Below are 12,682 nucleotides of genomic sequence, written 5' to 3' on the forward strand. Positions count from 1 at the left end.
AGGATCCATGCAATAAATGTTACCCTCCATATGGAATGCCAGTTTGTATTGTGTAAAATCAGTAACCGCTCATTTTTTACATATAAATATCCCCCAAATGAATCTCTGATGACAGATTTTTTTATTAGTTTTCAATTCCAGTTTCATCATTGGGCTCAATATTCATAGTTGGAAGATGTCCCTTTCTTTAGTACTGTGTAACATAAAGACAGTGTCGATTTACAAATAATCACTATCTTCTAATGGTTTAATGCTCATTTGCAATTATAAATCACTTCGATACAAACTTAGATGAAGATGATGTTCAGGCTCCAGAATTGGATTATCTGTATTTAAAAATGTAATTTTATCCGCGACTCCCTTAAACTCTTACTACAAAAGAACTATTTTGCCATTTAGCCTAAAAATAAAAACTTTCACCCAAATTACACGCCCTAATAGCCACATTTTTAATCTATGTAATTTAAAACTAATTTGAAAGAATCCATTTCTAGACGTCTGACGAGAGTTGGAACCGACACAGCAGTTAGAAAGGGATAATTTAAAAACCCACCTCCCTGCCTGCAGACACCGCAAGAATTCCTGGGCTCCCAAGGGTAGGTGAAGGAAGGGGTTTTAAAGAGTTGACCAGTGCCGCCCTTTGCGAGCCCCACGGACGCCGGCCAGAGCGGCCGCGGCGAGGGCCGCCAAGAGTTAACGCGGCCGCAGCCCCCAGCCGCGGGCTCCCCGCGCGCTCCCTCCGCCCTCCCATCCCCACCCTCTCGTTTTGGCAAGGGATTAAAGTGCTCCCCCCTGTGGCAGCAGTGACCCAGAAATGAGTTTGATTCACGCAGTCCTTCCTCCATAACAAGCCAAACGCCCGTCCGAGAGTGCTTCCGTGCGCGATTGCCGGGTTTGTACGCTCCGGCAAGAGCAGGGGCCCGCCGGCTCCGAGCCCGCCCGTCCGTCCGCCGGCCGCGGCCCGAACTCATGCGGCGCCCAGCGAGCAAGCGGCGCGGAGCCCAGCGCCTCGGCCGAACTCCTTCGCAGCAGGTACGCGCGCGGGGCCGCGGGGGGCGCGCGGGGTGGGCGCGCCTCGCGTGTGTCCGCGCGTGTCCGCGTGTGGGTCCGTGAGCGCGTCCCGGTCCCGCGGCGGCGGCTGCAGGATGAGCCGAGAGGCTCAGCCATATTTGATGGTTTTGTTGCTTTGCTCGGGAGTTCTCGGGAGTAATTTAATGCCGAAGGTCGCTGCCTAGTGGAAATAATATAGTACGTCATTAATATGGCGCCAAAAGATTGGGTTCTCGATATGTAGCGAGGAGGGAGGGAGGCAGCCGCCGAGCGTAGCGTTACTATCCCACCAGTAACTTGGGCATTGCTGGGGCGGGGGCCAGAGGAGGAGGAGAGCATGATTTTTGGATCCTGAGAATTGATCTATGTTGGATCAGTAAGTTTCATTATGATTTTTTTTTTTCAATTTTGGGGGGCTGAAGACTTAGATTTTTTTTCTTTTGGATTTGCGAAGAACAGGCGGTTTTCAGGCGAAACATCAATTAAACGGGTTCAGGAGAAGAAGGCTAGTTTAGTTGGCATTAGTTTATAGAATTTTTTTAAAAAGCCAGAGTGCATTCATTAGGCTGCATGAAAGTGGATCGCATAGTAGCAACTTGGTAGACAGATGGCAATGGCAGAACGCAGGTTCGCGTACATACATGAATCCAGAGTGTGTGATAGTGTGTTTGTGTGTGGACTATATTTGTCCACACATAGGTAGGTGTGTGTGTGTGTGTGTGTGTGTGTGTGTGTAGGTACATCTGTGTGGGGGTGGCCGCAGCCCTTGTTCTCGTCACCGCGTCACCACATGTCCAAAATATTCATTGCATTGATTCAAGGGCAGTGAAGAGGGGGTGGAGGTAAGTAGATTTTTCAAAATTGGGTTTCCAGTGATCATTTTACTTATAGCGAGACTGTCTGTAAAGTGTGAAACCCTTCATCGGTGAAATTGGGAAGGAGTTGGCATTGGTAGAGCAAAGTACCGATTAATCATGAACTTAAAAAGGATTGCAAATTGCAACCTTTGGCACCATCTGCAAATTGTGGGGGTGGGGTCTCTTGGTCTCCTTGCTGCCTTAAATGAACGTGCAGTGTGTAGTTCAGGACTTCAAGTTGCAAAGCCCTTCGGTGCACGTGTCTTGTGCCTGTGAGTGTGTATTTGTGAGTTGGGGGCTGTTGTTCGGTAGCCAGCAGGCTTTCCGGGTTGCTCGGCGCTGCCTTGCAAATGCAGGAGAGGGATGGAATGTGGAATGTTGACCGGGGAACCGAATCCTGTCGGAACGGTCCCATTTGCTGGAGAAATTCGATCCCTTCCACCTCCTTCCCGCTCCCCCCCCGCCCCCCCCCGCCTTCGGGCAGGAGGCGGGGCTGAGGACTCGGCTGCTGCTCAAAGTGGCGGAGCGCGGCGGCGGGAGGCAGGTGCACGGCACCCGCCAGTGGGGGTGCTTCAACTTCCGCGGGCGTTTAAATAGCAGCCTCTCCCCTCCCACCGGTAATAGGTGACCTGGCGGCCGAGGGCGGCGGGGGGAAGGGACCGGGGAAGACCCGGGAGCGAGCCTCCGCGGCACGTGGGCAGGTGCTGGGTGGCCCCGGGGCCAACTTTTGTAGTCCGCCTCTCGCGCTGGAGGAGAGGCGGCTCGGTGTGGAAATGGGGGCTGGCGAGGACCGAGGCGCTGCTTCTCGGCCGCGGCCAGAGCGTCACCTAACGGTTCCAGCAGCGCTGCCGGGGCCCGGGGTGGGGGGTTGCGGGGGTGGGGATGCCCGGCCCGCCGCGCCCGCGTCGCGGGAGCCCCGCACAAAGCCCGCGGCGCGGGGGTGGCCGCCGCGCCCCCGCCCCGGGAACGGCCCGAAGCTCGTCGTCGTCCCCGCGCCGATTCCGGCGGGCGGCCGCAGGCGTTTGTTTGTTGGTTCCGCGCCGCCTTCCTCTCTGGATGGCTTCCTGTGACAGAGGTGATACACAGTTTCCAGAACTGTCTGGGGGCGGGAGCGGGAGCCGAGCCCGCTCGGGGCTGCTCGCCGCCGCCGCTCCCATCTTACAACCGTTTCTCGCCGGCGCGCCCGCCCCAGCCCGAAGGTGCCGCCCCGGAGGGACTCGGGGAGGGGGACCGGGCGGCCGTTTCCAGCGGCGCAAGTGGCTTCTGGACGCGAGGGAGCGTTTGATTTGCAACTGGGGCCGAGCGGATTGGTGCAGCTGGCGGCGGCGGGGGGTGGCCACTTTCAAATGGAGAGGGCGGCGGCAGCGGCGGCGGGGGGGTGGCCACTTTCAAATGGAGAGGCAGGCGGTGGCGGGGACGCCGTGCGCAGGGAGCGGGGCTTGGTTGCGCCACGAGAAGGTGTCATCACTGCACCGGGGCTAATTCCGGCGGAGGTGCTGGGAGTTACTTTCCCCTCCTCCCGCGCTGTTGTTTCTGTCGCCTCGGGAGTAGGAGGAGAGAGGGGGAGAGGGAGGGACGGAGGGAGGGGGTGGCGCCGCCGCTCTGAGCCCGTCCCTGCGCACACCCTGGCGGGCGGCGGGAGCCGTGCGGTGTGTTCTCCGGTGCGGGGCGGCGGCCCACCTCCTCCTCTTCCTGGGATCCTCAGCTTTCTAATCCCCGCCTAGGCCCCACTCCGCACTCTCCCACCCTCCCACACGGGCTCTTCCTCCCAGGGTCCTCTAGCCCGGGCTCTCCCGCCCCGCGCACCCCTCACCGTGTCTCCCCCTCCCCAGTTCCCCCACCCCTGGGCTTTCCCACCCCGGGCTCCCCCTCCTGGGCGCGCGGGGGCGGCCGCAATCCCGGCGCCCGGTGAATGCAGCGAGCAAACAAAAAAGCGGGCTATTTAAATGTGTCTTCGAAACCCGTTAGGAACGCGTCGTCACCCGGAGACCGTTTAAAAGCAGCTTTAGCTGGCTTTCTAGTAACGCGGAGGCGGGCGCCCCACCTCACTTCGGCGGGGGCGAGGTTCTGTCGCCCTCTTGTTTACTACGGCCAACAGGGAATTTAATTTTTCTTTTTGTAAAACGATAGCTGCAGTGAGTGACTGGAGACAGCTACGTTTTTAGGAAAGCGTGAGAGGTTCTGAAGTTTCCATTAATGGGAACGCGAAGGGGGGGTTCTTTCCCAAAGGTTTTTATTAGGTGAACCGTTTTTCCTTTTTAGAATACCTGCTGTGAAGGCTCGCTCTCTAGCCCCTTGTAGCTCAAGGCTAATACCTTTCAAAACTAATGAACTAGTTTTAAGATACAGAACCCCTCCCCCCCCCCCCGAAGCTGATTTAGGTAGTGACTGCCAACGGTTAGAGATTTTTTATAGTAAGTTGCTGTTTGATCAAATCACAGCTAATCAAGAGTTAATCACCTCTGGGTGGAAAAAGGAAGCGTTTAATGTAATTACTGACTCAACACTTTGATAGAGTAATTTGTTGTAGTAAGGTGGGCAACGTGGAGGAGATAAATGGGATATTTTCTCAGCTTTCTTAGCAAATACGAGCAAACCAGACTTCTTAGTTCCTTTTTATCCCCAAATCCCATTTACTGTTACTTTTAACATGACTTTCTGATTGTTTGATATTTTGCCATCTTCCTAAATTTGTGTATTTTGATATATTTGACTTGGCATTTTTATTTCGACATCTAGAACAAATGTAATTTTCACCCACGTAAGTGTTAGGTTTTTCCATACCTTCTCTCACCGCTGTGCTAGTAGAGATAATTGGAGTCTCCTGAACATGAGGTAGAACTTGAACTTGATTCCATCTTTAGGTCGTTGGCTGCTTTCTAGTAAGAAAAAGTTGGTGGGTTGCACTGGGATTTTTAACTTTGATAGAGCTAGATATATGTTAATTTAAAAGGAAAAAAAAAAAAACCCCACCTTATGAGTTCTTCATCACTTGATAGATTTTCTGCCTGTAAACTTTTATTCGTAACAGGCTGAATAAATAGCTATACAGGGAAAACAATTAAAAATGATAAGCGTGCTTGAGAGTGTGACCAGAGAGATAAAAGTCTTTGGAATTTAAGGAAATGTATTTTAGAAATGAACTGTTGCTTAGCCTAGAAGCTTGGGAAAGAAAGATGAACTGAAACAAACTTGGAGGACTTGGTGAGAATAAGAGCAGATTTCCCGGTGTCTCACCTATAGTAGGCACATGATGGATATTGTTGTTTGACTTTAAGGAGTCCTTAGTGGATTTAAGTTATTACAGACGTGTTACATGTCCATTGTTTAAAATTAGAAAGTACAAGGAAGCAAATATAATAAAAACATATTCCTGCTACCCAGAGATCACCACTGTGTTACTTTCCGGATAAAATTTTTATACATATGTGTGTGTTTCTTATTCTATACAGAGTTTTTTTTCACCCATCCAGCTTGGTAAGTTTTAATCTCATGTTCAGGTTTCTCTATTTGGCCCCAAAATATAATAGAGCTGCTTTGTCTAAACCACTGCGCAGTCAAGGACCATCTATTGCATTTATTATTTCCCTTAAGTAGATTTTAACCTCTAGTAACTTTTTGACAGAACATGTGACACTGAGGAGGCAAGCCTTTGGAAATAAAGTGGACTAAAGTCGACTTTTTTTTTTAAAGCTGGAAATCAAAGTTTATTGTAGTTTTGAAGTCTTAGATTTGGAGATCATCTGTCTGAAAAATACTTTCAGGAAATTTGTTTGCCTGTTATTTATCCACAGACTTGTTGGAAAAAGATATATCAAATGTTTGTGTTTCAGTACTGAGGGTGGTTGGAAATAGCAAACATCAAAACATCAAACACCGATCCTATCTTCTGTCTTTAGGGTTTGTTGGTAGTGAGAAGGAGGCATATGAATGTCACAATTCCGCTTGCTGCTTTACCTTCCTGTCGTTTAGTATTATGGGGTACCTGTTACACCATTATAGTTAATGGTCTGTCAGAATTTGCATTATAAACCCTGTTTTCCCCACAAGATTTATAAAATAGGTACACTCTGGAGGAAAATATAACAGCTTAATCAACATATCTTTCTTTTTATATGTGTTGATGTTACAAAGTTTGGCTTGATTGTTAAAACAGTAGGAGTTATATCAGTTTTAAACTTCTTCCTTCCCTCCTTGTCCAAACCTTTTACTTAGTAAATTGGCACCATAGTCAACAATTCCCCTCCCCCACTCTTTTCTCCTGCTTGAAGGGTGGGTTTCCTTGGAGTTGCTAGTTTCTTAGAAGGTGTCAGAAGCTCGGCAGCAACCTTAATTGGGAAGGTATTGTCATTCCTGAGAGAGGCAAGTTGTTTCCTTGGAAGTTTTAGAAGTCTTCAGTCTATTTTCTCCATTTTCAAGATCTTGCAGCACCTTCTGTGTGGTTAAAAGTTGGGCAATTACTATGTTTATTATTTTTATCTTTGTAGATCGTAATATCTCAGAAAGTTGAGACTTAATTGAGAGAGATCCTATTGTTATTTGCCTGGTATACTTCTCATGCAGAAAACTTTGGTCTGTGATCATGAGGGTGTGTACAGTATTTTGATTTTTTTCTTTTTGCAGTTGTTGGCTCTGATGAAGCAGGTTACTTTGCCTTTCTAGTAAATTCAAGAATGGCCCTGGGAGGGACTTTTTACCTGTGAGTGGAAGTGACACTTTGTCAGTTTAGCTGGGGTTGAGTATCATGGAACAGAGTGGAGGAGACTGATGCTAGACTCTGGCCATGTTGTGGCCCAGCCCAGGACTTGAATGATTAGTAAGAATGTCTTTCCTCACCTCAAAGTAACAAAAATAAAGATTATCAGACTTGGGGTGGAAAGTTTAATTACGGGGAAGGGGCTGTGTATTTTCATTTTTAATCCTTTACTAACTTTAGACCAATGGTATCTGTGCACTCAAAAATGTTCAAATACCAAACTTTTGATTCCTCAGAAACTACTCCGGTATTTACTTTATGCTTTGGGTTCTTTAGGTAGAGTCAGACCTAATAAGGTGATTGAGGACAGTTGATGAAAGTTCATTTTTAAAACCTTAGGTTCTTTTGGGCTTATTTTGTGAGGGAATTAAAGTACAATTTTCTCTTGTTTTGAAAACACTCAGAATTGTTAATAATACATTTTTTAATATTGATCATTTAATGTTTCCTGCACAGGAGATTTTATTAATGTGAATATTCATGACAGTTTCTAAGTGGTTATTTTAAGTGAAGATTTCAGTGGTAAAGGGTAAAACTGAAGAATGAAATGGAATTTATTCTTTATTCCAGGATATGGAGCAAGAAATGGTAAGGTTATTAGCAAATTGTTTGAGGTTGAACTGCATGGTTTGCTTTTGTTTAGTACAAAGCATACTACACACAATTTAAATTTTTTCTTGATTACTCCTGGTTATCTTTATGAGCATCAGTTATTTCAGTGTGGAAATGTAATGATGCACTTAAAATGTGGAGGCTGAGTACTGTGTCTTGTAACTTAAAAACTGAGAACACTTGAGATCTGAAACCTGCAGAATGTCTCCCCCAGAAAATGTGGGTGGCATTAAAATGTGCATGTCATTTTAAGGATTTGATGGATTGCCTTAAGGGCATCTTGGAGTCTAGTTAAGCATTTAAATTCTGGTGACTTCTTTTTATGATTTCTCTCTGATCCTTTTACTGTTACTGTTAACCATGTATCGTAGTTAAAATACTTGTCTGGAACAGTTGTTTTTCTGTTTATTGGTTGTTAGCTTAAAAGTCAGATAAGAAGCTTGTTAGAAGTTTTTGTAACTTAGTGTACACTGACCCCAAGTAGGAGCCTCAGGGGTTTTCCTTTGAGAAAAATTCATTGGTTTCTAGATGAAAACCTAAGTTGCTTAGAGCACCCCCCCATACCCCCCTTTATTTTCTTTTGATTCTTGCCTATTAAAGACTTCTTAAGGAGTGAGTGTATCTGATCCTTAACTTTGTAAGCTTTAAGGTACTTGTCCAGGAACTGGTAATTGATTCACATTTAACTAAGCATACGTATTGTTGGTTTATAAACATTGTACTGCCAGCCTGTTCATTTATCGGAGGTATCAGTTAACTTTTTCTGTAAAGGGCCAGGTAGTCAATATTTTAGGCTTTGTGGGCGATATGGCCTGTCATAACTGCTCAACTCTGTAGTTCTGTGAAAAGCAACCATGGACAAAAGGTAAATGAGTGAGCAAGGCGGTGTTACTGTAAAACTTTGTGTTGTGTAATATTGAATATCCTAATTATCCTTATTTGAGCATCACATATTGCACATAGGTATTGATATGCAACTCTGTACTCCGCAGACGTACAATCAATTGTGTTTTAAAAAAAGAAAAAAATATCCAAGTGAAAAGAAGACAAAGTACCCAGTGGTAAAGCATAACTAGATATAAAATAAGGATCAGAGTTAAGATATTTAAAAAAGACATATTATGCATTAAGATAGTACTTGAAATTAAAAAAAACTTTATGGACATTGAAATTTGAATTTTGTATAATTTCATGTGTTGTGAAATGTTCTTTACCCACCTCCCTTCAACCATTTGAATTTGTGGAAACCATTGTAGCTTAAGGGCTGTACGAAAAAGGCTGTCAACCCCTGATGTGTAGGGAGACACAGCATTGTGTGGTCACCTTGTTTCTGCTGGTGACTGAGTTCTTTCTCTTGTAGGAAACTGAAAACACAAGTTGAAATTAGAACTTGTTTGATAAATATGGAGGGAGTTGGCTAGACCGAGGGCCATGGTTCTTAACTTTTTGATTCCTAGATCTCTTTTGAGGATAGGATGTTTAACATGTGACCCTATGTACATAGCAAATAAACACCTAGGTAGTCACTCACGCCCTCCAAGGGGCCCAGGCTAAGAAGTCCTGTGTAAGGAGATATGCATTATAAAATACCCTACAAAGGGAGATAATGTCAAGTAGGGTGTATGTGTCATACCAGTCTAGTGCCAAGGAATCTTACCCCTGTGGTAGTGCTCAGGGAACTACCAACAATTCTTCTAGCCCTCCCTTTTGTGTGCTCTGCCAGGCAGAATGAATGACAGTTGTAGTCATCTTCATATCGGCTTGCCAGGAACCCATGTTTGAATTTCCAAGTTAACAGACTGTTGTTCACTGATTACATTTTAGTTGTTTGCTCACTGAAAACCTATCATGACCTTAATTTTCCATAGACATCCAGGAGGGGGAGGCCCGTGGTCCAGGCACCTGGGAGGAGGTGGCTGGCATGGGAGGAGAGTGCCCACCCTTGGGAACTGGTATTTGGTTCTACCACTGGCTTTGCCCTAGACATATTTGGTTTTTTTTGTTGTTTGTTTGTTTGGTTTTTTTTAAAAGATGACCGGTAAGGGGATCTTAACCCTTGACTTGGTGTTGTCAGCACCATGCTCACCCAGTGAGCAACCGGCCATCCCTATATGGGATCCGAACCCTTGGCCTTGGTGTTATCAGCCCCACACTCTCCCGAGTGAGCCACGGGCCGGCCCAACCCTAGACATATTTGTGTGTCCTTTGCACAAGTTGCTGAACCCCTCTCCTGAATTCATTGTACTTATCTTTAAAATTAGGAAAGGTGGATTTAAGTATTTTAAATTATTTCTAAAATCTTCTCTAGCAGTGCAATTGTGATTTTATGGGTTTCTTTTGGGAAGATGATCTGTAGACACAATCTGTGTTGTGAGACTTTTAGCTTCTATCCTCAGAATACTTTCCAGACCTTGCTGCTAGGTTTTGCGACCATCTTATGTTTTAGTGACCATAATAACAAGACTTGTACAATTGTGTTGAAATGTTCGTTTTCATGTGTGACTCAGATGATATGTAAATGCAGTTTTTGATAAATGTGCCATCTAGGTCTTCCAATATACAACATTGGGAGTCTCTCTCTTTTTTTAAAATAGTACTTTAAAAAATTTGGTGACTTAACATTGTTAGTGGTAACTGATAGTTTCTGAAAACTGACTATAATCAAGGAACAAAGTTCCACAAAAACAGCTGCATTTTAGTCTGTGCACAGTGTAATTGTCATTAGCTGGTTGAGTCTGGTTTGTGCAGAAGATGCTTTTCTATACCCCGTATAAGAACATCTGGTTTGAGTATTTAAAAATCTTTTTAAATTACCCTGTAGACACATTGCATTTATTGGCTTATTTCACCAAGGATGGAATAATGTGTTGTAGAATCTTTTCCTATCCTTACCCTTCATTCAGAAACTATCTCCTGTTAACACTTGGTTTTTCTGAAGTGTCATTCTTTAATGAACTTTTAGAATTTGATCTGAAGATTTGTGTGTGTGTGTGCGCGCGCGTATGTAGTATGTAAATTAGAACCTGGTTCAGAGACTGCAGGGCAGAATGGAACACAAACCTGATTTTATTGAAATGCTTTAGAAAATGAGCTTTTTATTTCACATGTTCTGAAGAGATTAGTCTTACCTTAGCTTTCCCTGCTAAATTGTCAAAAAAGTGCGAGAAGAGGAATAGAACACATAGGACAAATAGGCTTTATTATCTCTGATTGGGTGGTAGCACTGTTTTAAGGATTCTGAAGTCATGTCTGGGTTTGTGGAAAAGAATCACCTAATTTATTAACATGCCTGCCATGGGTGGAGGAAATGGCATATTTGCTAACCATCTCTGGAATCTAGCCTTTTTATTTTTATTTTTTTCCCAAAATAGTTCTAGTTTTGAAGTAGATAGGAAGTTGAAATGTGTTTATTCTTTAAAGGTAGTTTAAATCCTAGTTTTCCTGTCGGGGTTTTTTCTATTCTTATTGCGCACATAGCGCATATATATTATATAATTTTTTTTTAAGTGACGTCCTATTGACATTGGCTATTCTTATTTCTTTTTAAAACTTTTGCTCTTGAAGTCTGTAATGACCTAATCAAGTAGAATGGATAATAGCATTTTATGGCATTATCTTATTACTTCTAATTTTTCCTTCTGCCCCATTCCATCAGGTCTTTTTTTAAAGCAAGACAAGCCTTTGATACCCTGTCTCAGGAAGGAGGTGGAATATACATAGTTTACTGATGGCTGCACATTTTAGGCTGGTGCTTTGCATTGGGCCAAGAAGTTATGCTCCCAGTGTTTTCTATATAGTAGGGAACGGGGAAGAAAAGTGTGTTCTAGGGTAGCGGGGAATGGGGAAGAAGGGTTTTGGATTTTATCTTTACTATTATAAGTGTAGCTCAGGATCATGGTAAAAAATTAAAATAATATTAAAAGTCATAAGTAAAAGTTCCCAACTCATTCTATCTGGAATACTTTGGTCACAGTTCTCAGGGATAACCGCTATGAACCTTTATGATATTTCAGAAATTTTCCATGAATATACAAGCAATTAGTATATTTATTCTCTCCCCTCCTCTTTTATATACAAATGGGCCTATATTTCCTCCTCCCCCCCACCGAAGTTTGCCTGTTTTTTTCTCTTAATATGTCTTGGGCATCTTTCCATAGCTGAGCATATAGATCTAACAAAAAGGAATTCTGAGTAGATGGAAGTAGGGATAAAAGCTCAAGATTGGAGGCCTGGATGACTGACTGACTGCCTTTAATGTTTGGGTGTGAACTTATTTATTCTCATGATAAGGGAAGTTAAAAAAAACTACATTCTAAGTACAAATAATTGGAATGTTTTGTCTTAGCTGCTCTTATTCAGTTGCTGACTCTTAATTGAGTCAGCAATTAACAGAGACCTGGAAGGGGTTTAATAGATTGTCTTAGATCTCATAAGCAATGATTGGGTTATTTATAAATTGGCAAATGAAAGTTGCTTGTGATTCACTCAGAACCCCACTCAAATTTATAAATTTCTTAAAATCCTAAAAAATGCTTTTGTTGAATTTTAAAATCTGAGTTCAAAAATAGTTTATAACGAATTTAAAATGAGCTCATGTGTTATAGCACATGGGCTTTATTAGTAATGCTCATAGGGAATAAATATTATAGTTATGATTATCTGGTCAGTTATAATCTTTTCTTTTGGGGGAGCTGCTTATTTATTGGTAATACAAACCCTTTTCAGCTGAACATTTTCAAGTTTGACCTCTTTCCAAAGGTTCTATAGTAGCTTGGGCAGCATTTTCTTTAAATAAAAGAACACATTTATAGGGCTGTCTGGTTAGATCAGTTGGTTAGAGCATGGTGCTGATAACTACAAGGTTCAGGATTTGATCCCTGTATCAGCCAGCCACCAAAAAATACCCCCAAAAACACATATTTTAAAGTTCCGTTTTTTTGGATGAAATATTTCGACAAAGTTAAAACTTTAATAGATATCTAGACTATTTTTCAGTTGAATCTATGACTTTTTTTTTTTGACTAGATATAACCATTTGGTTAAATTGAGAAATCTGGGTTTGAGTTATAGTCACACTAGAATCTTTAGACCCCGTGAGCATATGAGTTAGATTATGTTGCCATTTTGAAAATTTCATATTGAGTCAATTAATGTATGCTTTAAAAACTGAAGTAAGAAACTAGCTGGCTTTCCTTCACATTCATTCAGGGACAGGTGGACGGGTTTTATTATGAAGTATATTGGTCATTATTACATTTGGGTACTTGGAGAACTGTATATTCCATAGAAGACAAGAAAGTCACCTATTAAGAAAATGTAATGTATTTTTTTTTTTTTTTTTTTTTGGTTGGGAGCTATTCTATGATCAGTAACTTAGGAATCTAATTATCAGTTACATAGCGTTTAC

The 12,682-nt window shown here is 43.3% G+C and overlaps 1 protein-coding gene across 5 annotated transcripts in view; it reads left to right on the forward strand.

Moving 5' to 3' along the window:
* Positions 1 to 855: 855 nt before the first annotated feature.
* JADE1 (jade family PHD finger 1) overlaps positions 856 to 12,682 on the forward strand; it is a 57,934-nt gene continuing 46,107 nt past the window's right edge. For 3 of the 5 annotated variants that reach the window (XM_063108044.1, XM_063108049.1, XM_063108047.1), the window contains exon 1: positions 856 to 1,032. The gene's annotated coding sequence lies outside the window, so the exon portion shown is untranslated. Of the gene's footprint in view, positions 1,033 to 1,361; positions 1,427 to 2,476; positions 2,525 to 12,682 lie in introns of those variants that run through there. The other 2 variants (XM_063108045.1, XM_063108046.1) reach the window with 2 other exon arrangements.

This window comes from Cynocephalus volans, chromosome 9 (genome assembly GCF_027409185.1).
Source record: "Cynocephalus volans isolate mCynVol1 chromosome 9, mCynVol1.pri, whole genome shotgun sequence".
Classification (NCBI taxonomy): Eukaryota; Metazoa; Chordata; class Mammalia; order Dermoptera; family Cynocephalidae; genus Cynocephalus; species Cynocephalus volans.